At 45.8% G+C, this 14,362-nt stretch overlaps 1 protein-coding gene and 1 long non-coding RNA gene across 2 annotated transcripts in view; both read right to left on the bottom strand.

Annotated features, from left to right (window-relative positions):
• Window positions 1-2,815, bottom strand: part of Trim2 (tripartite motif containing 2) — a 139,019-nt gene extending 136,204 nt beyond the window's left edge. The window contains exon 1 of the mRNA XM_048424600.3: window positions 2,672-2,815. The gene's annotated coding sequence lies outside the window, so the exon portion shown is untranslated. The remainder of the gene's footprint in view (window positions 1-2,671) is intronic.
• A 435-nt stretch (window positions 2,816-3,250) lies between these two features.
• Window positions 3,251-12,391, bottom strand: LOC146890110 (uncharacterized). Its single transcript, XR_015735747.1, has 3 exons — window positions 10,122-12,391; window positions 8,886-9,826; window positions 3,251-3,548 (listed from the first exon to the last, which is right to left on the bottom strand). It is a non-coding gene; the product is annotated as an uncharacterized LOC146890110 (long non-coding RNA).
• Between the last annotated feature and the right edge of the window lie 1,971 nt (window positions 12,392-14,362).

Raw genomic sequence — 14,362 nt, 5'->3', positions numbered from 1 at the left:
TTTATTTCATTTTTACCCAGAGAGCTCTGAGAACAGGTCCATCCCTGAGCTGGGAAATGACCTGGACTTTAGAAGTCCAAGGTCTGAAGCCAGGGTTAAGAGTAACTGGTCCTGAAAGGGTTAAGAGTGGCTAGGCTATGTCACTAGTGGTTGAAACCTCATTTTCTTCTAGCTGCTCCTAGGTGGTGAACAGCCCCATTTTAGAATCTCTTTGTCAGATGCAGCCAAAAATCTGGTTTTCCTCGCTCCCTTCTCCCTGACCCCATTCGGCCGTGGTTACTTCTCTTTTTCTCCCAATAACAGCCTTGGGTTTTTGTTTGTTTTTGGCTCTCTGCCCCCACTGTTTTGGCTGCCCCAGTCTCAATACCCATTAATTTCCCCACATTTCCTTTAAAGAGCAGGAACGCTGGGAATAACACCGTTTATTCTACTGCAGAGGCCAGTAGCTAGGCTTATCTCTGGTTCCATGTCACACGTCACGTCTCAGACCTGCATCCGTTGTTTCCCACAACATTTTAACTTAGTCATAATCTGATTTTTATTAACAAGGAACTGAAACCACACCATGGGATTGAAAATCAAGATGTGCAAATTCAAGCCCCAAATACCAACTCTGATTTTGGGGGTCAGGACCATAATCCCATATGTAAAATTAAAGTCTATCCATCCTCCTTTTAGTTCCTTATAAATCTAGACTAATTTCTAATCAGTTGTGTTTCTAAGCTATATTTGGTTTCTGTTTTTCTGAACGTTAACTCCCTCCCCCCACTCCACCCCTGTTTTGTTTGCTTTCTCCTGCTTGCTCTTATGAAACCCATCCTTAAAGGTCAGGCTGACAAGAGCTGCTCCAGGTGAAATAGAATTGGACGATCAGCCCAAACCTTAGCCTGTGTTACACCTGTGTCTTAAAGTGAGCTAGAGATTGATTACTGTGTCCGGGTTATACCTGAGGAGATGTGGACCTGGAAAGTTCCAGCACTGGGTCATAGCTAGCATCCCCAACCTGTCTTGGATCTGTGGCTCCTTCTAGGGAAGGCCTTGTCCTCCATGGTCCACACTCCAGGATGCTGTAAGCTGGACTCAAGAAATCACAGGGAAGCCAGCCTTGCACAGAGACCACAGGAGACAGCCGGAAACTGGGCCAGACAAGAACTAGACGGACATCAAATGGCAGCCCAGTCTCTGGACATGACATCTGGGAGCCACTGGACTGTGTTGACCACTTTTCAGGGGAAAGCCAGATTCCTCAAGACATACACAGACTACAGAGAGGCCTTGCATGTTGCCAGGTCTGTAAAGTTGAAAATCTTGCCCCAAATTAAATATGGAAACCAAATCGAACGCCGAGATTTCCTCTAACAACCAATGGTAACATCAAACAAAACCCATCACACCCTTTTACAACATCCATAGTTTGAGGAGAAAGGAGGGGACTGGCGTCTTTTCATTGGGGCCGAAAAATGCCCACCCTGTAAGAACATTATGCGCAGGGAAGGGAAGAAGTCAGCTTGGAGTCTGACAGAGTCTCAGAACTCTGAAATCCTACCGGGACCCAGACCCAGGCGCAGTGAGCAAGTCACCCAGCTAGGTGACTTCAGGGAGGACCGCGGCAGTCCCTGCGCAGTGCGCAAAGGTCCCCACCGGCTGGAAAGCATAAGCTATGTCTGATCGCTGTGAGCCAACCGTGAAAGTGTAACGTCTCGCCCTTCCCAATCCTGGCCGGCCAGGATTGTGCACCTCGGCTACCTAGGCCCAAGTTTCTTTTGCTTTGAGTCGACACATAGGAACGATCCGGACGCGAAGTGCTCCCAACTACTCCGAGTTCAAGTCCCTCCCGGGATCGCCAGGGTTGCGGCCACCTCCAGACGAGGCGTGGCGACGAACGTGGCGAGTACCCTCCCCCGCCCCACCCCCTGTATCCCCACCCCCTCCCAGCAGCCGGTCCCCTCTCCTGTCGCCGTCTCAGCCTTCCCTTCGCAAAGCCGGAAGCTTTCCGATCCTGTCGCCTGCCACCACCGAGACGTCAGATACTCACCTTTTAAGTGTTTGCCAAAGTGCCCGAAGGCCAATCGGGACCAAGAGGAAGCTCTGCCGGCCGCCTTTCAGGCAACAAGAAAGGAAGGACAAGCAGACGGCCAGCTGGTAGTCCCTTATTTTCCGAGCTCCCCCAAAATGCTCCTCGGTGCCGCCAACGCAGCTGCCAGGTTTAATAACTGTGTCAGACAGCCCGCCCCTCCCCCCCTCGGAGGAGCCATAGATGACAGGCGGCGGGGGGGGGGGGGGGGAGAGGAGACCAAGTTGGCGCCTTACACCCGCAGTCTCCCAGCGTCAGCCACAGAAAAGATTGCACAGGGACCTACCACGCCAAGGTTCAATGCCAAAGAATCCTCCAGAAACCTCGCTTCTTTCCTATTTACTTGGCAGCATTTCTTTCAGGAAACAAGGCGAATAAACCAAACCAGGGGCAAGTACTGTGAGCTAACCTGCATCTCAAAAGGAAAGGCCCTTATGCGGCTTCTTCCAGCCAGGTTGCTACTTGACTCCTGGGCCTTGGTAGGATGTCTTGGGCACCACGCGATGCGCAACAAGCCCATGCAACTGCGCCTCACGTTTTAATGGCGCACATCAACTCCCTGGTCTGTTCCTAGGACTCTGTTCAACAGGACCTTACTGTGTGGGGACGCTCCGCTGCAGTTCATCCACTTGGACCATTTCCAAAGCGCAAGCGGCTCCTGGAGACAAGCTGGATACGCCAAGGCAGGAGGAATCAGCGGTTCGGTTTTGCAAGCGCACCATCAAAGCCGAATATTCCACCCAAAGTGATGTTTTAGAGCACATCACAGCCTAGCGGCCACACCTCTTGATCCCCCAAGGGTCCTCACCCCAGCTGGCTCCGCCCCAGGGCTCTACTCAGGGCGCTGCACCTGCTTCCACTCTGCGGAGTGGTTGCCTTGGAAACCCTGGAGAGCTGGTGCTCCCTGCAGACACTCTGTTGCCCTGACAACAGTGACCCAGCTCTGGCTGTGCCAGGAATAATGTCAGGGGTGCTGCTTTTTAAATACAGATTCAGGGCTGTGCTAGGGACTGGTTGGTAGAGCAGGGATAAGAAAACAGCGATATTAGGGGATGCAGACTGAACCTCAGGAGCCTGGGTGGAGTCGGTGGGTACCACTGATTAGCGACACTGTCTCTTCACCCCTTTTTACCAAGCAAGTTTACACTTGACTGAAAAACACATTCCATATTTCTTTGAGTGTATTTCTTTTATTCCGTTTCAGATGCTTAAAAGGGTTTCCCAGCACAACCTGGCCCTTGGTAGGAATGTTGGAAATAGAAGGAATCCCTCCTGGGGTAATAGTTGACCGTGGATGATGGCTTGGTGTAGACATTCAAGACCTCTGGCTCTGTTGCGCACATGGCTAAGAAGCTTACACCCATCCAGTGTCACGTGGGCTCTTCTGTTAAGGAAGTAAGACAGCACCAGGAAGGGTCAACCGGAAGGCAACTTCCGGGGCTGAGGCTACAGACTTCGGAGGCTGGAGTGAGCCCTACGGAAGAGCAAGGGAGTGTTTGCACTGTTCCGTTTAAAGTGAGACCATACAATTAAGGATAATGTGGAATAAAACATTCAAAGTCACAGATTGGACATCTAGAGAAAGGAAAAAACTGGATGACAGCTGGCTTTTTTCTTCTTTTGGTGTCTAATCCATACCATAGTGAAGCAGAAGCCAAGAGAATATTTTCAAAGTAATGACAGAAAATAGCCATAATATTAGTCAGGGTTCTCTAAAGAACAGAACCGAGAGAATGCACGTTTATATTACAAAGGGTTTTTTTTCTTTTTTTTGAATTTTCTCATGTAACATGGGTTAGGCAGTTCAACAATGGCTGTCTATACACCGGGGAGGCTAGAGCTTCATTCCACATGGATGGAGCCAAGTGCACTTCCCTGCTCTATAAGGCTCTCAGCCTCAAATAGATTGATACAGCCACAGAAGACATGTCAGTCCACCCATGCTTCATATGTACATGGCTGCCTTTTGTGTTTAAGGCAGCACAAGCTTAGGCCCCTCCGACCATTTTCCGTTTGCCTTGTGAGATATTACGACTGTGAGGGTGTCTCAGCCTGCTTGCTCTCACCATGAAGGGAAGGCATTAAGTCAAAAGATGGGGTTTTAAGAGTCATTATCAGAATTCTGTGTATCATACCACATGACCCAGCCATTTTGCTTCTGGATATTATCCTGAGTAAATACAACGATACACATGTCAACTCAAAGATTTGTAGGCGGTTACTTTCGCCAACTGAAAGCCAGTAGGAGCTCAAATGCCCATCAGTGATGAATCAACAGGACACATCCTGGCATCAGAACAGAGGTTTCGTGGGGGGAGGGGGAGGCTGGAGGAGGTGGAGCGAGATCTCTGTGCAGTGAGGGAAGGTTGCCGTATGTACTGATTGTGGTGTCAGTTACATGATTCTGGACATTGCAGATGCTCACTGAATTGTACAGTCAAAACTCAATCAGTTTCGTTGTATATAGCATACTAGTCTTGGACCATTTTCTGTTGCTATGAACAAATACCAAAGAGAAGGTGGTCTATAAAAGAGAAGTTCAGGTTTATGTGGTTTATGGTTCCAAAGGCTGAGAAGAGCAAAGTTGAAGGGATGCATCTGATGAGGTGTTGCTTGGTGACGTGGAGGGTGACAGAGGGTTGTCTACTGTGAGAGGGACACGTTGAGAGACACAACCAGTTGGCTTTGTAACCAGCCCACTGTTGAGATAATCATTTCCCTACTAGCCAAGTAACCCATGAATTAAGGGTCTGCCGGCATAATGTCATCACCCCTTAAAGGTCCTGTCTCTTGCCATCTCCTGAATTTCACAACTGTTTTGGTGAATGTGCTGGTTTGAATGATAATGGTCACTGAATACTTGGTCCCCAGTTAGTGGAACTATTTGGGAAGGATTGGGGGTGTGGCCTTGTTGGAAGAGGCATGTCCAACTGAGGGTGGGCTTTGAGGTTCTAAATACCCATGCCATTTCCGGTTAGCTCTCTCAGTCGCCTGTTTGTGAGTCAAGACACCGTACCATAGATACGTATTTAGGATTTCTTTCTTTTGGGGAGTGGGGTTTGAGACAGGGTTTGTCTGTGTAACAGTTCTAGCTATTCAGAAACTAGCTCTGTAGACCAGGCTGACCTCAAACTCACAGAGATCTGCCTGCCTCTGCCTCCCAAGTGCTGGGATTAAAAGCATGTGTCACTACTGCCTGGCTTACTTGGGATTTCAGCTGGCAACTGTTCTCAGTTCTGAAAAAGCTGATTCTGTAATCACACATTTGCCAGAAACTATGACCATCATGGAGATACCTGTAAATGTTAAGATTGACAATGTTCCAGCATGTGTCTCTGGTAAAATTAAATCATTTTTTTGCACATTACAATATAAAGCATATTATAGATATACTATACAATCCTATCAAATGAGTAATTATAAAAAGATATAATTGCACTTCAAAATATATATTTAATAAGCAGAAAGGGTAATAAGGACCCTTGAAGCTAGACTGCATAATGCCTTACTTACTTTAAATGTTTAAAATGCTAATGAAAACAGAACAATAGCTGCAGAGAAATGTTATAGAGTAGAAAAAACTTGCTGAATTAAATAAGCCTGTATACTTAAAAGATGTGTTGATCTCAGAATGGAAACCAGGATAGCTGCTACATTGGGGAAGAGGTTCTAATTTTGTTTCCATGGGAGAAGAAAAGCTATGCCTACAATTAAGCTTTGGAGTTGAAGCAAAGCTCTCTCCTTCTCTAATCCCATGCATGCTTGAATAAAGAAAACCCAAAATCTCTGTCTCATGTCAGAAGAGTCACCTGATATGGGACAGAAGACAAAACAAGATTTGGGGACTATTCTATTGCCACTAATGCCGTAATCCTTTGGTTTTATTTGTGGCTCTTTAAAGGTTTTCTTAAGGTATAAATATTATCTCAAAATTTATAAGATTACCATATATATTTAAACTTTTTGTCATGATATTAATGGTCATATAGAGTACTAACTAACTCTAGAAATAGGATTTATCTAGCTTCCTGTATATGATTTCAGGCTTGAGTGTGAGCAGATAACTAGGAATTAAGCTATATACCTCGGGTGTCTTTAACAGATTGTAGTTCTGTAACCTCCTTGAGATCTGCTGCATATGATATTGAAAATGTTTAAGTTTTCTTCAGTGAACTGTGACTATTTCTAACAGTGACCTGTGAAATCTCCAAAAGGATGATGGAATCCCACAATGATGAAATCACCTGGATTGTGGTAATGCCACTAAGCTGACAAATACCTCCGAAAGATGCTTTGGACTACAAGCTGGTCAGAACAATTTCCAGATGGTTAACTCAGATGGTTCAGCATCATAGACTACTGCAGCCAGAACTTCAAGTAAGCCTTGCACTTTCCCATCCTACTAAGACTGGGCAGCAGCTAGCTCTCTCGGGACTTTATCTCATTTTTTTCAGGGTCACTTAAAGGTGCCATTACCCCCAGACAGCAGAAAGTAACTTTAAGAACAGGATGCCCACATTTTCAAGAGGTGGGGTGAATGGTTTTGGGTCATTCTGTGGATATTTGTAATTGTTTAGGGGGGTTGGATATAAGTTGCTATTGGTCATGGTCAGGGAAGAAATTAAGCAAAGAAAATTAGATTTAGGGATCTTGTTCTGAAAAGAAAAAGGGAGGATATAGAAATATAGATTGTTGAGTCAACTTTCAAACTAAGAAAGGAACTGCTAACCTCAAATATTTTACATTAGTATGGATTTTTGCATATTTGATACAAATTTAAGGTTTGTTATACTGTATATATGTTTCTACTCTTGTTTAAGGTATTTTTGTATATTAATAAAAATTTAACATTATTTTTGATATACTGTAGTATATGCTTCCATTCCTTGTTTGAGGTATTGTATCTATGCAGCTCAACTTAAAAATAGTATAAAATTCTAGTCCTTGAAAACTATTAAGGGTAGTAAAGAAAGGCAAGATAATAGTAATCTATAACAATCAAACTTACAGTCATATTAGGCATGTTTTCAAGGTCGAACATAGATATATTTTAAATAAGTAGATGGTTTTCAACCACTTCAGAGACCTACAAAATACGGCATTTAAAATGTTTTAATAACCTAAGACTTTTCATGACAGTGAGATACATCTGCTCATGGCAGTACCAATTTACTCAAAAAAGATAATGGGCAAAGTTAGCCACTGGGCAAGGAACTGTCCTTGCCTTGACTGATGATAGCATGCTATCCAAATTGGACGAGCAGAACTCAAAATAAGGTGATTAACAACTTTGCCAAGACAAGGTAGGACAGTCCTTTAAAATTCTGGGTTTACAAAATAGTCTATTAGATATTCTAAACCTGTAGGCTGAAGATGGATGCCCCAATGTTGCTGAGGAAGCTTTGGTGACAGCCCAGGCAGCCAGATACCTCTGTCATTTCTATAGTTTCTACAGTATGGTTATTTGCACTGCACTTCCTGTTACTCAGGTAAAATTATATCCTTCTAGGTTTCTGATGGGGATGAAGACTAGATAGTTACAGTTTTCTTTGTTACTAAATTTAAAAAAAAAAGAAATTCACAAAAGAGGTGTAAAGTGTATAAGACTGAAAGATATAAAAACTAAAGGTGTTTATCTAAGAAAATGTTTTGAGGTCTAAAAGGATAGTTTTGGGTTGGGTTATACAAGTTAGGATAGAAAGTGAATTAGGTACAAAACTTTTGACTCATTAAGGTAGGGTAAATAATGGCATATTTTCTCTGAATTTGCCAAATGCAAATGGACATCGTGAATGTAATTTTTACCAGATAATTGTTCTTACTGGATATAGTTTTACTGTGTTAGAGTTAAAACCTCCCTTTTTTATTTAGGCAAAATGGGGGAAATGTTGTGGGATATTTTGATCATGCTCTGATACTTCCGAGACTGCCAATAAAGTTTTCCTTGAATCATAGGGCGGAACTAGCTACCGGTGACCAGAATCACCCAAGGAGGTTTTCAAGGATCCAGGACATATAGAGAGACACAAGAAGTAGTAGGGAGGGGTTAGAAATATTGGCAGGCATTTGGATCGTGGAAAGGGGAAAGAGGTGACCACTGGTCATTTCTCTGCGGCCTCTCTCATCAACCAGGTTTTAACCCCATATCTGACTCCCACACTTTTATTAATAATAGAATAATTTAGATGGTTGTTGCATAGAATTGAAAGTTGGACCATTAGGAACTATGTTTTGCTCCACTACAATACAGGAACTGCTTATTCTAACTGCTGTTGTCTGACTGGATGCCCAGGGAAGACTCAGGGGGCCTCCAAGTGAGAGGAGACAGAAAAATTGGGAGCTGTGTCTGCAGGCTGCTGACAGCCTGGCCCATTTCCTTCTGTTTCCAGTCTTCTCCATTCCAGGGAATCCTTGAATCCTTGAAATCCCAGGTATTCCTTTTAAAGCATACATTAATTCGATTAACCATTTTAAGAGTGTGAATGGCTGGGCAGTGATGGCTAATGACTTTAATCCCAGCATTTGGGAGGCAGAGGCAGGTGAACCTCTGTGAGTTCAAGATCTGTCTGTTCTACAGAGTGAGTTCCTGGACAGGCTCCAAAGCTTCAGAGAAACTTGTTTGGAAAAAAATCAAACCAACCAACCAACCAACCAAACAAACAAATAAAATAGTGTATCGGGGCAAAGCCTTTCAGGACCACGCTGGATGCTAACAGAAGCTGAAGAATTTAGAGGGGAAGGCTGTGGACTCAGAGGGGCAAGAGGGCAAAGGTGGTGGGTAGTTCTCTCCCAAGGAACTAATTAGACTCACCATTTATTTGGATGTGGTCTTCAGTCTTCTATCTACGAACACCACACCCACTTCCTTTCCAGGTCAAGAACAGGTGCCCAGATCCTTCCTTCCTACTTATCATGACCTCTTAGCAGGAAAAAAGAAAAAGAAATCACAGGAGAGGCAGACATTTATTTCTCTGTCCATCGTATCTAGCACACCAATCTGTAGCTACAAACCACATAGTTGCTCCTTTAAGAAAAAAAATTATGCTTGCAAGACTGAGGCTTAATTCCAAGGCTCAGCCTCTGAGATGTACTCCCAGCCCATCTGGTGACCGCTTTAACATGTGACATACTGTCCACGGCTATGTGTAAGCCCTATATCTATACCCCTCCTAGCAATGAGACCTGAAGTTTCCAGAGGCAATTTGACTTGGGTAGGATTGAATTTATCCCAAGTCCCAAGAGGAGGACTTAACGGTTTTAAACCAACTGTCACTCCCTCTGTGTCCTTTAAACACTGGCACTAATCGAATTAGAGACAGCAGCCAGGAGATGTATTCTGGGACTTTGGGGAAAATAAGGCTATTTATCTCTCAGCAGTCAGTGTTAGCAGAGACCAAAGCTTTTCCCTAGAAAAATTCTAGATTTACACAGCCATTTGTCATGCATGGAGATCCTCACTCCTGGGCTGTAAGCAAGAATCAGGGCTGCTTGGTGTAACCCAAGGATAAAGCCAATTTCATATAAGGCAGAATATGGAGGGGAAATGCTGACCAGGGCTTAACCCCTTAGCCCTGCCTTAAGGTCCTGGATCTGATGATCTGAATGAGCTTTCCATGTTCTCCTTACGCTTCTGTTGAAATCACCTGGGAATCTGTTTCCCCATCCAACCAGAGGTCACGAAAAGCTCCCTTGGTAACTGAACTGCTGCCCTGAGAGCCCACTCCACATCTCCAGAGCTGGCAGAGGAGGGAACTGGAAAACGCAGAGATGGAAAAGTTGCTTTGCACATTCACGGCCTTCTCCCCTTGGTTAAAACCCACGTGTTCCCTCCAAAGTGCTTTCACCTGCCCACTCTTCCCTGCTGAAGGTTGGTTTGTACTTTCAGATTTAGAGTGGAAGAGACCTTTTTAGAGTTCGCCAAAGACCCTCCGTGGCAAATTTCACGCTTCATTGCTCAAACTACGTGTCAGGATGGCACATATGTGTGGAAGAGATAGGGATTTAACTTACCCTGAGGAAAATAAGAGGGAAGGGGGAGCTTCCATACCAGAGGTTTTTCTTTATTGTCCTTGAGGCATCAAGCAGCTGCTGTTTTAGATAAGTTCCGCCACCAAGCAGGACCAGGGGCATCTGCGCAGGTGAAGACTGCCTGTGTGCGGACAGTGAAGCCAGAGCTGTGCTTGGGCACAGACCTGCCAGCCTGAGGGCTCTTCTCCCTTTCAGTCCCCTGGATCTGCAGAGGCTTATGGGTAGAATCGATGGCGACCCGTCCCATAGTGCAGTGACGCTATGGGAGGTCCTTCTGTCTATGTGGTGCTTTTATTGGCTAATGAATAAAGAAACTGGCTTGGCCTATAGCATGGAACGAGGAAGGTGGAGTCAGAGAGAAGCCACGCTGGGGATTTTACCCAGTAAGCCACAGCCATGAGCCCTATACAGATTAATAGAAATGGGTTAAATTAATATAAGAGTTAGCCAATAAGAAACTAGAGCTAGTAGGTCAAGCAGTGATTTAACTAATACAGTTTCTGTGTGATTATTTCGGGTCTAAGCTAGCTGGGCAGCTGGTGTAGTGAGGGGCTGCGGGCAGGCCTGCTTTTCGCCTCACCCGGCTCCCGCACGGCTAGCTTAGTCCCAGAAATAACAACACACAAATTGTATTCATTTAAGCACTGCCTAGCCCATTATCTCTAGAGAGTTAGTTACTGGCTAACTCTCACATCTTGATTAACCCATTTCTAATCATCTGTGTAGCATCACGAGGTCGTGGCTTACCGGGAGAGATTCAGCATGTCTGACCTGGTGGCTGGCTCCATGGCGTCTGGCTCATAGCCCTCTTCCCAGCATTTTGTTCTGTTTACTCCGCCTACCTAATTTTCTGTCCTATCAAGGAACCAAGGCAGTCTCTTTATTGACCAATGAAAATAACACAATAGACAGATAACCCTCCTCCATCAAGCTGGGAACCAACAAGTGGTCCTTCCCCCAACACAGTGATCCAGTGCCTGGTCCAGCTAATTCGAGCAGCCTCTTCCCTCAGGAACCTTCCAGCCTTCCCTCAGGAACAGCCCGGTAGAAATGCTAATTTGAGGTCTTCTTGTCATTTTCACCTCCCAGCCATCATCTGTCCATCTCCTCCCAGTGGTTCAGACTAAAGAATGTCTCTTCCCCGCCCCTGCCCCTGTCCTTACTCTCTCACTCCCTGCCTCTCTGAATTTTGGGTACTGCTATGACTGTTCTTGAGACAGGTTCTCACCATGTACCTCAGACTGACCTCAGACTTACTCTGTATCCTGGGCTATCCTGGAGCTCACAATTTTCCCTGCCCATCTTCCCTATTTCTGGTGCCACATTTGGCTTGGACTAGAAATTTTTGACATTAATCTCTCCCATACTGTTGAATCCATCCTGGAGAAAAGAAGTCTCCTTTCAAAACTCAGTAACACCAAGGAGGAAAGCATCCTTGGAGATTTCTCCTTCTCATTCCTCCATTGAAGTTGTTTATAGTGCTGTACAGCTCCTCTAGGGTGTACTGAGTAGAATTCAATTTAGAAGGACTCCAGTTACCAGGCCCTCCTCAGTTTTGTTTGTTTTAATCTGTAATTTGGCAGCTAGGACTAGTTAAGACAACACTTTGTCTAGCCATCTTCTCTAAATTTTCAGTCAACTGTAATTTCTCAGCATTTGGGATTCAGAGAAGGGGCAGGAGCCAGGAACCAGGAGAAGAACTTCAACCGTGTCCAGTCTTTCCTTTATTTACTTACTTATCTGTTTACTTATTTATACTGTTATTAAGAGACAGGGTCTCACTATGCTTTCTATATTCCTGGATAATCCTCTTGCCTTTCCTTTTTCATCCTTACACTCGGAATCTGTGAAAAGCGCGCCTGAAGTAAATTCTCAGATCACGTATCCCGAACGCATGCGTCTGGATGGGTAAAGGCTCTGGGAAAAAGGCGCCGTGAGTGACATGACGTGGCTCCGCTTGTGGTCAGAGCCTTGAGTGGACCTGCGGAGTCATCAGTCTCCAGGACCGCTGACGCCTAGTGTGAAGGAGCAAACCCAGGGCTCCTTGGCGGTCAGATCGAGTTGGCAGAGAGAGAGCGCGACCGGTGAAGCAGCGGAAGCCGAGTCTGCACCGCTCAACTAACGGTCAAGACAAAGAGCAAACGAAGCCAACGGAGTTCACCGTCAGTGGTCTGAGGAGCCTGTGTAGATGGCCTTGCTGGCAGCTTAGTCTTTAATCATTCGGTTTCCTCATGAAAACAAAAGAAATGGGGCTGAGATGAAACCCTGTGGTAGAGCGTCTATGTGTTTTGTGTGAGGCCTTGATTCCATCCCCAGCATTAAAAATAATAAATAGACAAATAAGTAAAACTAAGCAGACCCCAACACCTATGAGTACTTCTACAATACGCCTGGGAGTTAAGCCATTTCCACAAAAAAGCAAGCGAGAGCAACTCCCTCGGCACTGTGTGAACAGATCTCAAAGCGACCATCAGCGACTCCCTGATGAGCTGAGAGCGCAGTCTAGAGGGGCTGAACTGTCCAGGGATGGGTGCAGGCTAGAGGTTCACCTGCACTCAGAAACAACCAGAGCACTTCACTCAGAGAACCATAAGAAGGAGCCGGAGCGATCCAGTTACAGGACCAGCTGCCACAAGACAGACCAGTAACAGCCACAGCTCACAATGGGGGACATGGTCGGCGCCAAGCAAAGCACCAGGAGATGGGGGATGAGAGAGATCCAGAGAGCATGTGAAGACAGAACGTGACTCCTTCTACTAAAAGATGCAAGAAACTAATTTTGCTCGACAAAGAATCATTGGGTAATGAGGTCAAAGTCCATGAAAAGTTCTTAAGGGAAAAGAGAGAATGCATACAGAAGAACAAGCAATACGGTAGACTGTAAAGTGCCCCAGAGACATGTTCAGTTCACTGTTGATGGGGCTGCAGACAGATAGACAAGGGGGTTGAGTCAAACCTGGGTTCTGAGTTCAACTGGAATTCTCAGTGTGAATCTACAAGGTGTTCGCGTGCCTGGTCTGTCCACTGAGGTGGCTAGAAGCAGTCTCTGAGGCAGTGGCAGCCAACATTTCCCGCAACAGATACCAGGGATCCTTGGAACTATGGCTAAATACCAGCGTATGATGAGCCTGCACTATCCTGTCACGCCAAATGTGTGTGTGCTATGAAAGACTACCAACATTGCATCAGAAGGACCCAGAGCCCGATCTCAGGCTCTGTTAACCAAATAAGAAACCATCAGAGCATCAAAATGCAGAGTGATGGCCAGTCACAGCAACCACAGGATATTCAGAAAGGCATGACTTCCACAGAGTACCAGAGTCTCATGGGTCATCTTCTGAGAGCGACATGGAGGTGTCTGACTGTCACCAAGACTTTGTGTCCAGTGAAAATGTTTGTGAATTCCATACATACGTCAGGACTTCACGCCGGGCCTGCTGGGAATGGCCACAGTACCTGTGACCTAGGAAGACCAAATGGGGGACGGACTCAAGCCCAGACACCCTGGGACTGGTGGCCATCTTGCTGTGTGTGGGCTTTCTAGAGTGGCATCGTCCAGGCTGCAGGATTCTCACAGAGGCTCACTTCTAGGGACACGAGGCGAGCCTGTCGTCTCAGGTCACAGGCGCGAGCTTTACCTGCCGTCATCTGATGGAGGAGGGTTATCTGTCTATTGTGTTATTTTCATTGGTCAATAAAGAGACTGCCTTGGCCCCTTGATAGGACAGAAAATTAGGTAGGCGGAGTAAACAGAACAAAATGCTGGGAAGAGGGCTATGAGGCAGATGCCATGGAGCCAGCCACCAGGTCAGACATGCTGAATCTTTCCCGGTAAGCCACACCTCGTGGTGTGATACATATTATTAGAAATGGGTTAATCAAGATGTGAGAGTTAGCCAGTAACTAATTCTCTAGAGATAATGGGCCAGGCAGTATTTAAATGAATACAACTTATGTGTTATTATTTCTGGGGCTAAGTTAGCTGTGCAGGAGCCGGGCAGGATGAAAAGCAGGCCTGCTCGCAACTCCTTTCTACAGTCATCTTTATGTGCTATTCTGTTTGGGGCAGCCACGTGCGGGCAGAATCGGTGAGTGTCACAACTCTCCGGGCAGGCCGACGTGACAGGGAATTTCTGTGCTTCCCAACAACCGCAGGAATTATTTCCCTTCCAATACAGCGTCTGCACCTTCAGCAACCGCTGTCCCTACTGGCAACAGTAACCCTACAGCTACCAGCAGCGGCTCAGCAGCACAGGTCAC

The sequence above is a fragment of the Myodes glareolus genome, chromosome 20 (genome assembly GCF_982192425.1).
Source record: "Myodes glareolus chromosome 20, mMyoGla1.1, whole genome shotgun sequence".
Lineage (NCBI taxonomy): Eukaryota > Metazoa > Chordata > Mammalia > Rodentia > Cricetidae > Myodes > Myodes glareolus.
Note: the sequence above shows the minus strand (reverse complement) of the source record. Positions and strands in the feature narration are given on the sequence as shown.